Source organism: Amblyraja radiata, chromosome 25, assembly GCF_010909765.2.
Source record: "Amblyraja radiata isolate CabotCenter1 chromosome 25, sAmbRad1.1.pri, whole genome shotgun sequence".
NCBI lineage: Eukaryota > Metazoa > Chordata > Chondrichthyes > Rajiformes > Rajidae > Amblyraja > Amblyraja radiata.
Window position 1 is genome coordinate 6005380 of NC_045980.1, and position 15601 is coordinate 6020980.

Here is a 15601-nt window from a genome sequence, read left to right on the forward strand (position 1 = left end):
TATGTTAACAGTTCTGGCAGACAGCTGCCCATGATATGCTCCATCTCTGATTATTTCACAAGCTTCTCTACCCACATCTCTCTCAATTGCCTGCCATCTCCTGGACAGGTTGACATTTGCCAGGTGATGGATCCACAGCAACCAACAATCTGATATTTCAAGCAGCCAGATTACATAAAAGGACACAAAGTGCTGGAGTAACTAAGCAGATCAGGCAGCATGTCTGGAGAACATAGATAAGCAATGCTTCAGGTTGAGACCCTTCACCAGACTGATTGTAGGGTGGGGAGAAGAAAGCTGGAAAAGGGAAGATGCGGGACAAAGGGTAATAGGCCGACATAGGTGAGGGTGTTTTTCGATAAGGTTGGAACAAAGGCCAAAGATAAGAACAGAAGGTGTGAGACAGGGTTGATGAGTTGTGGGTTGTGAATCCAGAGGGGGGAAAAGAGTAGGAGGGTAGTGATGTGAGGGGGGGGAGGGGGAATTAGTTAGAGGTGACCTGAAATTGGGGAATTCAATGTTCAGACCATTGGGTTGTAAGATACCCAAGTGGAATATGAGGTACTCTTACTCTAGTTAGCCTGTTGCCTCACTTTGGCAATGGAGGAGGCCCAATATGGAAAGGTCAGTGTGGGAAAGGGGATGGGCGTTGAAATGGCTAGCAAACAGAAGATCCAGTGGGCCTTGGTGGACCGAGTGCAAGTGTTCAGCGAAACAGTCACCAAGTCTATGCTTGGGCTCGCCGATGTACAGGAGGCCACATTGGGAACACTCAATGCAGTAGATGAGGTTCACGTAGACATCTGTCTCGCCTGGAGAGTCTGGGGTCCTTGGATGGAGGTGAGGGAGGTGGTATAAGAACAAATGTTACATCTCCTGCAGTTGCTGTGGAAAGTACCTGGGGAGGGGGTGGTTTGTGTGAGAAGGCATGAGTGAATCAAGAAGTTGTGGAGGGAGCCACATATCTATGTGGTCCCAATGCATGGACTCAACGTGCTGAATACCATCATGAATATAGACACAACGTGCTGGAGTAACTCTGTCTGTAGAACAGTCTCGACCCGAAACATCACCCGTTCCTTCTCCCCAGAGATGCTGCCTGCCCCGTTGAGTAACTCCAGCATTTTGTGTCTATCTTCGGTAGTTCAGGTTCAGGAATAGCTACTTCCCCACAGCCATCAGGCTATTAAACCTGGCTCGGACAAAACTCTGAACATTAATAACCCATTATCTGTTATTTGCACTTTATCAGTTTATTTATTCATGTGTGGATATATTTATATATAATGGTATATGGACACACTGATCTGTTTTGTAGTCAATGCCTACTATGTTCTGTTGTGCTGAAGCAAAGCAAGAATTTCATTGTCCTATCAGGGACACATGACAATAAACTCACTTGAACTTGAACTTGAACTTGAACTTAGTTCCTTCCTACACTCTTTATCCCCTCTCACTCTGGTGTCACAATAGCTGCAGCTCCAACCATAGGCTTACTTTGCCAAGTTCCTGCGGCTTCCCGACCATCATGAATGTTCCTCTTCCACTTAGAACAGTCAGGGGTGTACAGATGCCAGGAGTCACCAGGGAGGTAGCATTTTTTCAAGGAAACTGTGAACACGCCCTTGAACCTTTTTCTCTGGTAATCTCCTCCCTAACAGAAGTCAGAGCAGACATTACAAGAAGATAGACACAAGAATTCAGCGGGACAGGCAGCTTCTCTGGAGAGAAGGAATGGGACACATTTTGGGTCGAGACCCTTCTTCAGACTTGGGTTCTCGATCTGAAATAACACCCTTCCTTCTCTCCAGAGATGCTGAGTTACTCCAGTTTTTTGTGTCTATCATCGGTTTAAACCAGCATCTGCAGTTCCTTCCTGGACATTACAAGAGTTACTTTGTTTCAAATGCACTTAATTGACTATTGTGCATTGCAGAGAATGGTGACATTGTGAAAGGTGCAATGTAAATGTAACTTCTGTGTTTAATTATTCTGCAATGGACATCCACCTCGTGTCCATTTTGACATTAATAATAAAACATGATAGTCAGACCTTCATTCTTTCAATATCTGAGCAAGGTCATGCAAGAGTTAGTTGGTAGATGGTGCAGTGAAAAGAAATGATTCCTTAGTCTGTTAATTATGTTTTACTGCATTCTCGACGGCTGCCTAATGACAGAAACAGCTTTCCTTTCTAGTGTGTAGTAGTGTGCACTTGACAGCCGAGTGGGGAATGGGGAGACATAATAGGTGCAATTAAAAAATTTTCATAGGCCTATATTAATAACATATACATACTTACTTCATATTAAAATGGCAGCTTGAGTATGTGTTTTACATTCCAAAGTGTTCATCTTCTTCCAACGTGGGTTGTACATGGTAGGTGGCGATTTATGCTTGGTTCAGTAGTTCCACACCACACACAGATGTTTGTTGAGAATTAGGCATTCAGAGGCAATGCTAATCCATCTATGACATAAACACAGCTGCCTCTGAGTTCCTGCCGCTTTGCAGTGTTAAACCAATGTGAGAATGTAAAGATTACATTTCCCAAACTCCTTGCTCGAAAATAGGCAACACATTTTTTTCACTCACGTTTAGCTGTAATTGTGGAACTGCCCCTTGGTATTAGTATTTCAAATGAATATGGTTTCTATTCCCCAATTTCAGAATATATCTGTGAACATTTTTAAACATTATCCCTCAAAGCTGCAAAGTCAGGCTGCAGCGATGTTTGAAAATTTCCCTCGTTTGACTTTTAAACTGAGTTCAAAGTCAAAAGTGGTAGAATTAAGAGAGAGACGCACACACACAAAGGACTGCAGATGCTGGAATTTCACATAGAACACAAACTGCCAGAGTAATTCGGCGGCTCAGGCAGCATTTTTGGTGGATACAAATAGGCGCTGATTCAAGTTGTGACTACTTCAGACTTCTTCAGAAGACTCCTTCAGTCTGAAGAAGAGTCCTGACCCGAAACATCGCATATCCATGCCCTGCAGTAATGCTGCCAAACCTGCTGAGTTAGTGCAGCATTTTGTGTTCTAAGAGGTAGAATTACTCAATGGATCTGCAGTGTATGTTGGAACAGGCAATATTTCACATCGATTAACCTTTTGCTAGAACCCATAATTTTTTTGGACGTAGTCCTGACTGAAGACACAATGATGCAGCCATTAGAGCAATTAGCTCACGGTACCAGATACAAAACCAGGTTCAACCTTGACCTCGGGTGCTGACTGTGTGGAGTTGGTACGTTCTCCCTGTGATCGTGTGGGGTTCCTCTAGGTGCTCTGGTTCCCTTCTGCATCTCAAAGACGAGGAGGTTTACAGGTAAATTGCCCCCAGCGTGTAAGTGAGTGATAGAATACAGGGTTGTTGATGAGAATACAGGGAGAATCAAACACAAGATCATATAAGTGGGTGGTTGGTGGTCAGTAGAAGGAACTGCAGATGCTGGTTTACATTGAAGATAGACACAAAATGCTGGAGTAACTCAGTGTGATAGGCAGCATCTCTGGATAGAAGGAATGGGTAAAGTTTTGGGTTGAGACCCTCCATCAGACTGAGAGTCAGGGGAGAGGGAGACACAGAGATAAGGAAGTGTAAGGTGTGAAAATGAGACATCAAAGGGGATGTAGATCAAGGAAAACGTAGAATGGATTATTGTTAGTTAGGAGAAGGTGAAAACGAAGCATATGGAGATAAAATTTACTCAGCGGAACAATCGGACTGGTTGGAGAACTGGGAAGGGGGGAGGGATGTAGAGAGCGGGAAAGCAACGGTTACGTGTTTGGAGAAGTCAATGTTCATACTGCTGGGTTGCCAAAGGGCCTGTTTCTGTGCTGCAACTCTCTCTGACTCCACATTCACTAATGTATTAGAGCAGTGTTGGGAATACTGGTCCTGTCTACCCACTCCCCTTTCTTATGGTCCATGTCCATTCTAACACAAGACTCACCATTGAGCCCGGCAGTGGATTTTACATTCAAGAGGACTGACTCTAAGAAAAACACTGACTGTAGCCAAGTGATTGAATTAAAAAAAAATCTTTATTGAATTGATTTTAATTGAATTGAATAAATTGAATAAATGTTATGAGCCAAGTATGTATACATACAAGGAATCTGCCTTGGTGTTTTGCTCGCAAGTAACATACAGTAGATATACAGTAGGCGGGACGACAGATGGCACAATGGGCTAAGTGTTCGGCTGGCAACCGGAAGGTAGCCGGTTCGAATCCCGCTTGGAGTGCATACTGTCGTTGTGTCCTTGGGCAAGACACTTCACCCACCTTTGCCTGTGTGTGAATGTGTGTGAGTGATTGGTGGTGGTCGGAGGGGCCGTAGGCGCAGATTGGCAGCCACGCTTCCGTCAGTCTGCCCCAGGGCAGCTGTGGCTACAGAAGTAGCTTACCACCACCGAGTGTGGCTGAGGAGTGAATGAATAATGCGATGTAAAGCGCCTTGAGTATTAGAAAGGCGCTATATAAATCCCATCCATTATTATTATAGTAGACAATTAAAAATGAAACATTATAATTTAAACATGTGAAGAATGAAATAAAATACCAGAGCAAAAGGAGGCTACAGACATTTGGCTGTTGAGTAGAGCTACTGCTCGTGGAAAAAAGTTGTTTTTATATCTGGCTGTGGCGACTTTGACAGTTTAATGTTTCTAAGTTTATCTTGTTTGATTGGAAGATACAACTTGGAAACAGGTCCTTCAACTCACCGCGTCCATACTGACCATCAACCATCGAACGGAGCAGTTCCAGTTCCAGTTCCAGTTCCAGTTCCAGTCCTGCTTTTGCATCCACTCCGTGCACATTAGGGACAATTTCACTATTCTGTATGTTTCAATGAGGTTCTCCCTCATTCTTCTAAACTCCAACGAGTACAGGCCCAGTGCCGTCAAACGCTCATCAAATGTTAACCCACTGACTCCTGATTGGAATTATTCTTGTAAACCTCCTCTGGACCCTCTCAAAAGCCAGCACATCCTTCCTCAGATGTGGTGGCCCAAAATTGCTCACGATATTCCAAATACGGCCTGACCAGTGCCTTATAGAGCCTCAGCATTACATTTGAACAGTTTCCAAATCTCGTTGACTATCAGAGACTTAAAAATGATTTAAAAAGCTAATGCCAACAGCAATGTTCATCAGGGGGTGTTTGTAAGGTGAGTCGGGGGGTTACAATGTCTGGGACACTTGTGGCATGGAGCCCAGTCTGTTTTGAGACATGTCTTTCATGTTCTGGGTGAAGGAAGAGCTGGAGTATCTCAGCGGGTCAGGCAGCATCTCTGGAGAAAAGCAATAGGTGACGTTTCGGGTTGAGACCATGGGGAGGTGGGAAATGGTGGCCGGTCCGGACACCGCTGGCCAGCCCAGTGCCAGCTGGCACTCTATGATTTGGAGGACTTCTTGACTGAGGAAGAATCACGATCAAACCCAATCTGAACATCCTCCAATATTGATACGTGAACCTTCCATCAGTTCTCACTGCCAGCAGGTTTCCAGACAGTAGCTAATTGCAATTAAATTCAATGTTTGGGTGAGCACAAAGACGTATTGATCCTAGTGTTATAATAAAATCCTTGTTTACTAATTTATTCTTTCACATCTTCATTTTGAGAGAGTCCTTTGGGGGGTTTAATGTTGGCAGATGTTCCGGTGCAGAATCATGGTACAATGCGGTGCCAAATTAGTATTATAGCAGGGCTGCCCTCATCTCTCCATCGTTGCTTTGTGCCCGCCTAGTACACATGCAAACTGCACACATCAACTTTTTATTATGTGGACAAGGTGAATGGAGAAAAATAACGCTGAATTGTCGTAACAGGATTGTCTCCAAGGTCAACTTGCCTCATCCTATAAGTGATGCCTTCTGCTTTGATATGGCTTGAGAGATAAGTATCTGGGGAAGAACTCTTGAAAATAATGCATGATGATCACATACATCTAGTCAACAGGGTAGTCAGAATTTTAATTTAGTGTCTAAGAGGCGGCAGGCTGTAATTTATGCACGAATGTGTGTGCAAAGGTGACATTCCGTTGGAAGACACCAATTGTTCACTGAGTCCACAGTTCACAATATTCTATCACAGGTTGGTACATTTTGTCCAAGAATTAAGACAAGAGGGAAGTCACATTAATTTATTTCCTTTGAAAGCTCCTCCCATTGTGCAGAGACAAAATCAAAGAAGAATTGGCAGGATCAGCATGGTGGCGCAGCGGTAGAGTTGCTGCCTTACAGCGCTCGCAGCGCCGGAGACCCGGGTTTCAACCTGACTACGGGTGCTGTCTGTATGGAGTTCGTCCATTCTCCTTGTGAGCATGTGGGTTTTCTCCGAGATCTTCGGTTTCCTCCCACACTCCAAAGCCATACAGGTTTGTAGATTAAGTGTTCAAAAGGGAACTGCAGATGCTGGAATATCGAAGGTACACACAATTGCTGGGGAAACTCAGCGGGTGCAGCAGCATCTATGGAGCGAAGGAAATAGGCGACGTTTCGGGCCAAAACCCTTCTTCAGACTGATGGGGGGTGGGGAAAGAAAGAAGGAAAAGGGGAGGAGGAGGAGGAGGAGCCCGAGGGCAGGCGGATGGGAGGGTGGGAGGAGACAGCTAGAGGGTTAAGGAAGGGGAGGAGACAGCACGGGCTAGCCAAATTGGGAGAATTGGAGGAACAGCACCTCATATTCCGTCTGGGGTCCTTGCGTCCTTATGGCATTAACATTGAATTCTCCCAATTTGGCTAGCCCGTGCTGTCTCCTATTACACTCAGTAATAAAACACATTTTCATTCATCAGCATAATACCCTTAATAATAATTAAGGACAACATTTGTTGTAATTTTTAAGGCATTAAACTCTCTGTCCTCATCAGTGGGTGTAAAAAAAACCACGCAACGATTTCACCAAAGTGCATTGGCATTATCCTTAATGTCTAAGCCAAGACCTGCACGGGAAGGTAGACAGTCCCACCCCCACGAGTCTCGGGCAGATGGGGCTCGTCAGCCTGGGAAGGCAATCCATCTCGGAGAGGGAATACTCTGATTTAAAACCACCACTGCCTTGTGGCCATATCCAGTCATAGAAAAGGCTCCAGGAGTAAACCTCAAGAAAATCTGGAGTTGGAGCCCCTAAGGTAGTTTATTGTTGTCTGCAACCTACCTTACAATGAAAGGCCTGGATAGAGTGGATGTGGAGAGGATGTTTCCACTAGTGGGAGACTCTGAACCAGAGGACACAGCCTCAGAATAAAAGGACATACCTTTAGAGTGAAGATGAGAAAGAATTTCTTTAGTCAGAGAGTGGTGAATCTGTGGAATATTTGGGTACATTTAAAGCAGAGATTGGTAGGTTTTTGATTAGTAAGGGTGTCAAAGGTTACGGGGAGGATAGTGTTGAGAGGAAAAATAGATCAGCAATGATCAAATGGCAAAGAAGATTCGAAGGGCCGAATGGCCTATTTCATCCTATGTCTTGTGGCCTTCTGGTTTTATGACATCTAGTATTATCTGAATTGATTGGATAGCTTACAAAACAAAGCTTTTCACTGTACCTCTTCACAAGTGACAATAGTAACCTTAGCTTAAGCCTAAACATTACTGAACAAATTGCTATGAGGATTTTAATACAAATCAAATATTATACAAAGTGAATCATAGAACATAAGCCTTGTGTGTTTCCAGGTTTAGTTCATTGTCACATGTATCGAGGTACAGTGAAAAGCTTTTGTTGTGTGCTAGCCAGTCAGCAGAAAGACAATACATGATTACAATCGATCCATTTATAGTGTATAGATACACAATAAGGGAATAACATTTAGCGCAAGGTAAAGCCAGCAAAGCCCCATCAAGGATAGTCCGAGGGCCACCAAAGAGGTAGAGAGTGTTTCAGGAATCCACAGCATAGTAACTGGCTCTTCTGTCTAACTGGACTGGGCGACTTCCCATCTGGCACCCGACCTACCCTCCTTAAAGGTGCCAATGCTTTCTGCTTCAACCCCTTCAAGATATCTCACCTTAACCTAAAGTATTTCATTATTTCCATTACTGACAGGAATATTTACTTTAAACTGCATAGCATCAGATACTGGCCCCATTTTTCAGCTGTCTTATTGAAAGGAAATGCCACCCAAATTCTCGCTCCTTCAACGACGGTCAGATGAAGGCCAGCACAGTGGTACAGAGGTAGAGCTACTGCCTTACAGCGCCAGAGACCTGGGTTTGATCCTGTCTACGGGAGCTTGTCTGTATGGAGTTTGTACGTTCTCCCCGTGACCGCGTGCGTTTTCGCCGAGATCTTTGTTTTCCTCCCACGCTCCAAACACATACAGGTTTGTAGATTACTTGGCTTGGTTTAAATGTAAAATTGTGCTGGGATCACTGGTCGTGGCAGTGGGCCAAAGGGCCTGTTTCCACGCTGTAACTCTAAACTAAACTAAACTAAAATGCAGTTCATTTTCTAATGCTTTATAAATGAGCTTTTGTATCAATGCCATTGATTCTCTGGGGCATGTGCTCAGATTCATATGATCCTGTTTTGCGCGCCTGCAAATGAGAAGCTCCTCCATATCTCCGTATCCAACCGATGAACCATTTTATAATTTTGAAGATATCTGTGAACTATTATTCTCTGTGTAGGAAGGAACTGCTGGTTTACACCGAAGACAGACACGAAATGCTGGAGTTGCTCAGCGGGTCAGGCAGTATCTCTAGAGAGAAGGCATTGGTGATCTTTTTGGTTGAGACCCTACTTCAGACTGAGAGTCAGGGAGAGGGAAACTAGAGGTGTGAAAAGGTACAAAGAACAAATGAATAAAGAACACATCAAAGCCAGCGCCGATGATCAAGGAGAGATGGAGCCAACAATGGTCCATTGTTGGCTGTGGAATAGGTGATAGCGAGGGGATAGGAACAGTGAAACTAAGCAGGACGACAGTGAAACTAGTAGGACGACTAGGATGGAATTAGAGAACTCAATATTCATAAGTAATATAGGTTGTCGGTCTGTTCCAAACTGAAATGTCCCAGTCTGCTGCTGATGATTTGCAGTTTTAAGTGAATTTTCCTGTGAAGTAATTAAAAGAATAAAATACCTTAGGGTAAGCTGCGATACCTGGCCTACATTAAAGGCAGATAGGATGGAATACGTTTTAATTTTCACATTGGTCCCTAGAACCATTGGTTGTGCAGTGAGGAATCCAGGAAGATGGCAGCAGAGAGCCAGAAAAAAACAAATTCTGCCTCCTAATACCTTCAGCTTTACATTTATCGAAATATGCATTACTCTTTGGCCTAACTGGAAATAAAGTTGAATAAAAGCATTTTAGCTTTCATTGCGATAAAGAAGGAGGCACATAACTTTTGCATAAAAGATAAGGGTTACAAAAGTCTCTATTACATTGCAAGGTTTCCTGAACCCTAAGTCAAGGCTGAGACTGAACAATACTGAGCAGAAAGGCATCAGATTGATTGATTTTGGTCTGTGGTGAATTAGGCACTGTTAATCTGATCAGAGGTAGGTCCTTCGTGATTGATTGAAACAGCATGGAAACAGGCCCTTTGGCCCACCAGGTATCTCCAACAGCTTTTTCAACCTCTCCATTGCATTTTTGCTGATAGTCTGCTTGCTCAAAGATCAGTCATAATTTCCTCAATCGAAATGACTGAGGCTTTAGTTCACCACCCGAGTATGTCCTTCCATCAGAATCTATTTCTTTCTCAGTCGATTGTTTGTGACGAGCTCTGGTGCATATTTCTACATTAAAGATATAGCATTTATTGTTGGGATCATCATCAGGTTTGGATCAATGCCTGCAATTATACTAGTGCTTGGAATTGAAAGTACTGAAAACTATGCACAGAGTGAGTAAAAGATTTTGTTTTGTCTTTGACAAGTACTGGTTGCTAAAATATTTCATGAGTTAAGAATCGAGAATGTTTAATTGTCCTATGCACTGCAATGGAACAATAAAATTCTTACTTGCTACATTAATGCAAAATGCACAAAAATATGTACAATAAATAACACACTAAATCAGTAATAGTTAATACAGGGTAAGCAGACCATGATAGTGCAGAGCTAATGTCCATAGTACAAAGTCCATTGAAGATCCTAGTTGCTGAGATAATGGTTAGGGTTGTGCAGTGATTAAGAGCTTGATCATTGCTCGGTCGAAGTTGACCTTGAACTTGGAGGTCACAGTTCACAATTTACTACATACTATAGTGTGTAGTATGTGTGATTGCTAGTCAGTGTGGACTCAGTGGGCCAAAGGGCCTGTTTCCATGCTGTATCTTTAAACTAAGCAAGGGAAGCACAGTGGTGCAGCAGATCACAGCTCTGGGTATCTGGATTCAAGACATCCCTTGAGTGCTTTGAGTGCAAATCCTGAAACTCTTGTACTTCATTTAATTTTCAATGTTGTGCTGAGATATAATTGCTCTCTTGCAAACCCCATCTCAAAAACTAATTTTATGTATGTGTACTATAATTCTATCAACATAGGTGATTTTAAACTTTAAAAAATGTAATATGTTATTTCAACTATATTTTATCTAACAGGGGCAGAAAGGTGGCGCAGCGGTTGAGTTACTATCTTACAGCGCCAGAGACGCGGGTTCGATCCTAACAGAGTTTGTAAGTTCTCCCCCTGACCTGCGTGGGTTTTCTCCGGGTTCTTTGGTTTCCTCCAACATTCCAAAGACATACAGGTTTGTAGGCTAAGTGTGGCATTGTTACAAAACCTACCATCAGCGGTGCTACAGATCTGCCACTGCCTGTGCATGCGACTCCGGAGGCTTTGGGGGGGGGGGGCGGGGCGGGATTAAAATGCAGGTTTGTATTGGTTGTCGGAGAGGGATTTCCTCAGGCTGCTAGCTGATGAAGAAAAACCGTTCGGGCTTCCATTCCCGGTTCGTTTAAAAAAAAATTGTTGGACGATTTAATCGCTGGATTGAAGTAAAAAGCGACTTCTAACACCTTCAATGCCTTCAACATCACGGATCTCAAGATCAGGACAAAACAAAAGGTATGTTGTTTATTTAAAATATTATCTTGCTTTTTGGCGTGGCTTCATTCTAATCATGATGCGAAAATATTATTTAGGCCCCATACGAATTGGCCGTGTCTTGCCTGCCGATATGGGCTTAAAATATATGGCAACGGCAACATTCCAATCGACCACAATCCAGAAACATCCACTCTCAGGATAATCAAATTCATTATTTTTTTGCACAATCATGTCATAAGAACATCTAAATCATCTATATTTTGTGTTATTGTCCATCCATGACCAATATTTTCATTCTAAATATCCACAGTACAGATTTAGTCAGATGTATTGTGCAAAAAATAATGATTTTGATTATCTTGAGAGTGGATGTTTCTGGATTAATTTATGGGAATTGAACATTAAATTCCTTCCATTTGGCACATAAGTTCATGACAAAGAGAGATTTAAAAATCATATTATATTGTGAATTCTTGTGTGAATGGGATCAGTTTGTTATTTGTTATTTGGATATTTAGGCTATTTAAAAATGTTAGCCTTTTCAGAAATGGCTAGACGCTTTGATCTAGTAATTGAATTTAGATGAATAGATGAATTGATTAGATGAATTGAATTGATTTGATTAAACCGATGAATATGAGTTTTTTGTTGGGTATTTACTATTTGTTTTAGCCTTTAACTTTATCATTTCTACCTTTTTTTCTAAAACTGCAAATAATAACTTGTTTCTGTTAATGCTGTTAAGTGTTTTTTTTTCTTTACATTTTAAACAGATGTCTCTGACGAAGAAATGCAAATTTGTCAATCCAAAAGCCCAGCCAGGCATAGCTAGAGTTCACCTTGAAGTGAATTTATCAGTCATGCCCGAGTCTAAGAGGGATCTTAAAAATGGACACATCTTGTACTTCATTTGGAAAAAGTCTGTCTGAAACTGAGAAATTGCTGAGTTCACATTTCTCTTTGTCGGATGCAGAAAGCTATTCATGTGCTGCTGTTAACTCAAAGGTGAGGACTCTCATTAATCGGACTTTGCTTAAGTTTAAAAAACTCAGCAATCCCAAGGAACTTGGAGCATTTATGAAAATTGTGATGAAACTTTTAAACTTCCAGAAGGCAGTCAACACATTTCTTTAGATGACATTCCACCGCCTGGTGCTCAAGATATTGAATCCTTGACATCAGCCGAAAGCCAAGTGCCCATATTTCAAGACACTGAGGACATGGGCGATGATAGTCATAGTCTGCATCCTCCACTGAATCTAGCAACGCCAACAACAGCAGCTGCCTCACCTGAACCAATAGTGTTTCAACAAGAGGTAGCAGAGAATTTCTAAGTCTTTCACCAAGGAAACAGAAAACGAAGAGAAGTCTAAACTTTCTGTCCACATCCAAGGTCGCTCTTGCACAAAGGTATCGCACAAAGATCAGTGAACTTAGGGCACAGTTGAAAACTCCAAAACGTGTGGTTAATCAAGCCTTAAAGAGAAAGCAAAACCAAATAGATTTAAAGGACAGAAAGATTCAGGAACTCAAAACCAAATTACGTGGGAATACTTTTGCACCAGAGTGTGCTGAGACCAAGGCAGAGTTTTTGGGACTTAAAAAAGCACACAGACAATTGCTCAAGGTTCGTGGCAGTAAGAAAAAGATGAAAACTGTTTCAATTCACCAGTACAGGAAAGTTCAGGAAAAACTAAAGGACAGGGAAGAGGATGTGAGACACCTCGAATTTGACAATCATGTCCTCAAAGAAACAATCAAAACTCTGGAGGCTGCCAGTATTGTCAAGTCACCAGGGGCGCTGTCCTCTAGGGGCGCTGTCCTCTAGGGGCGCTGTCCTCTAGGGGCGCTGTCCTCTAGGGGCGCTGTCCTCTAGGGGCGCTGTCCTCTAGGGGCGCTGTCCTCTAGGGGCGCTGTCCTCTAGGGGCGCTGTCCTCTAGGGGCGCTGTCCTCTAGGGGCGCTGTCCTCTAGGGGCGCTGTCCTCTAGGGGCGCTGTCCTCTAGGGGCGCTGTCCTCTAGGGGCGCTGTCCTCTAGGGGCGCTGTCCTCTAGGGGCGCTGTCCTCTAGGGGCGCTGCACTGGCAGCAGCCTCTACCTACAGCCTGTCTGTCATTCTATCTTTTTTTAAATTTTCAGTTAGTCCAAAGTCTGTTTTGGGGGGAACTTTTACTTTTCTATGTGGGGGAGGGGGGCAGGGTAAGGGGGAAACCGTTTCCCAGTCTCTTCCTGGCGGGGACGCGACTATTTCTCCGAGTCGCGTCCTCGCCCCCCACCTCGCGGCCTACCAGCTGGATCGGAGCGGCCTTTCCTGCCGGGGACCGGGAACCGGACCGGGGCTGCTACAGCGGTGGCGCAGCGCTGGAGTTACCGCGGAGCGGGCGATGCCTAACTGGGTCGCCGTTTGGAGCTCCGGAGCGTTGGGCCGCTGCTCCAGCATCGTGGAGCTCTGGTGCGGAGAGCTTCCAACGCGGGCGGCGCTGAACAACATCGTGGAGTCCTGGGGCGCCTTGCAGAGGGTCTACAGCAGCAGTCTCCACCCGGCGCGGCCTGCGGACTTTGGAAGCCGCCGACTCCGGTAGGAGGGGGCCGACTCTGGTGTTCATGCCGCTGAGGACGTCCCGCAGCCCCGACGTCGGACTAGTATCACCCCGGCGAGCGGTCCTGGACATCGGGCCGCCCGTAGCTGCAACTGCGGAGGGCTTGGGGAGGCCCTGACCACGAGGAACAGTGGAGGAAGAGACTGACTTTGGTGCCTTCCCACACAGTGGGAAACTTGGATTCTGCTGTGTGGGGATGTTTTATGTCAAATTCTATAGTGTGTTGTGTTCTTTATTTTTATTGTATGGCTGTATGGGAATTTCATTTCACTGTGCCATCTGGCACATGTGACAATTAAATGTATCTTGATCTAGATCTTGATCTTGATCTTGATCAAAGGTGGACCAGAAGACTTACTCCTCAACAACAAGGATGCATGTGTTTGACTGTATTGTAAACAAAACTCCCACATTCCAATCCTTTCTTTCCTATAAAATCTTTTAATTTGTTTTTTTCAAAAACAAAAACAAAACAACAACAAAATAATGATAAACATAACAATAATATTGATACATAGGGATCACGATTAGATTAATAACAGGTATAACCTAAATATGAGTCCAGTGTCAAAATACACATTGAATATAGACCTCCCGGTCTCTATGTAAATATAGTTAAGTGTTTAAAAGAGAACTTATATATATATATAAACAAAAAGATAAGAAGAAAAAAAAGAAAAAAAGAGAAAAAAGGAAAAAAACAAAACTCCCCTAAACTAGAAAAAAAAAGCAAAACAGAATCTGGGCTGCGAAGAATTTCAACAATTTAAGTCCCTGTTTGTCGTCAAGTCCGTTCCACCGTGTGAAGGTAAAATAATTATTATAACAGTTGGAGAGGACACAATTTATGTCGTATGAAAATGTTGAATAAATCTTCCCCAAGCCCTATCAAATTTAACCAAGGGTTCAACAATGTCACTCCTAATTTTTTTCTAAATTTAAACATGACATTGTTTCAGAGTACCAATGGAGTGTGGTCAGAGGATTAGAGTCTTTCCATTTAAATAAAATAGATCTTCTGGCAATTAATGCGGTAAAAGCAATCAGCCGATGGGCGGAACGGGACAGATGAATAGAATCTAACATTGGAAGCCCAAAAATTGCAGTAATAGGATGAGGTTGTAAATCAATACCTAAAACTACAGAAATAGTATCAAAAATTTATTTCCAGTATTTTTCCAAAAGTGGGCAGGACCAAAACATACGAGTCAATGAGGCCACTTCAGAATTACATCTGTCACAGGTAGGATTTATATGACCATAAAAATGAGCTAACTTATCTTTTGACATATGAGCTCTGTGAACCACTTTGAATTGTATCAAAGCGTGTCTTGCACACATTGAGGAAGTATTAACTAATTGAAGAATCCTCTCCCATTTCTCTATAGATAGAGAAATTTGGAGTTCTCTATCCCAGTCATTCTTAATTTTATCAAAGGTATCTATTTGTAATTTCAAAATCAAAGGTTCAAAGGTTATTTTATTATTTTATTGGTCACATACACCTAGGTGTAGTGAAATGCTTCTTGCCATGCAGCACATAAAGAAAGAATACAGACATAACCGTAATAAAAAAAATTAAACATAAAAACATCCCCCCACAATGGTTCCCATTATGAGGGAAGGCACAATGTCCAGTCCCCATCCCCAGTTCACCCATAGTCGGGCCTATTGAGGCCTCCACAGTTGCCGCTATGGAGGCCCGATGTTCCAGGCCGTTCTCGGCGGGTGATGGCGTCGGGAGAATCCTCACAGCGGCATGGGACACTTGGAACGGCCGCTTCCCTTACCGGAGACCGCGGCTTCCGAAGCCAACAAGGCCTCGCTGGATGGAGCTCCACAACTGGTGATCTCGCCGAGAGATCCCAGGCTCCCGATGTTAAAGTCAGCACCGCCGCCCGCAGCTGGCCGCTCCACAGACCCGCAGCTCCTCGATGTTCATCAGCGGTCTTCAGCTCACCGAAGCTCCAGCGCGGCGACCCGG

The 15601-nt window shown here is 43.5% G+C and overlaps 1 long non-coding RNA gene across 1 annotated transcript; it reads right to left on the reverse strand.

Moving 5' to 3' along the window:
• Nucleotides 1-4289: 4289 nt before the first annotated feature.
• LOC116987194 lies at nucleotides 4290-14019 on the reverse strand. Its single transcript, XR_004415658.1, has 3 exons — nucleotides 13984-14019; nucleotides 10193-10198; nucleotides 4290-4300 (listed from the first exon to the last, which is right to left on the reverse strand). It is a non-coding gene; the product is annotated as an uncharacterized LOC116987194 (long non-coding RNA).
• Nucleotides 14020-15601: the final 1582 nt, after the last annotated feature.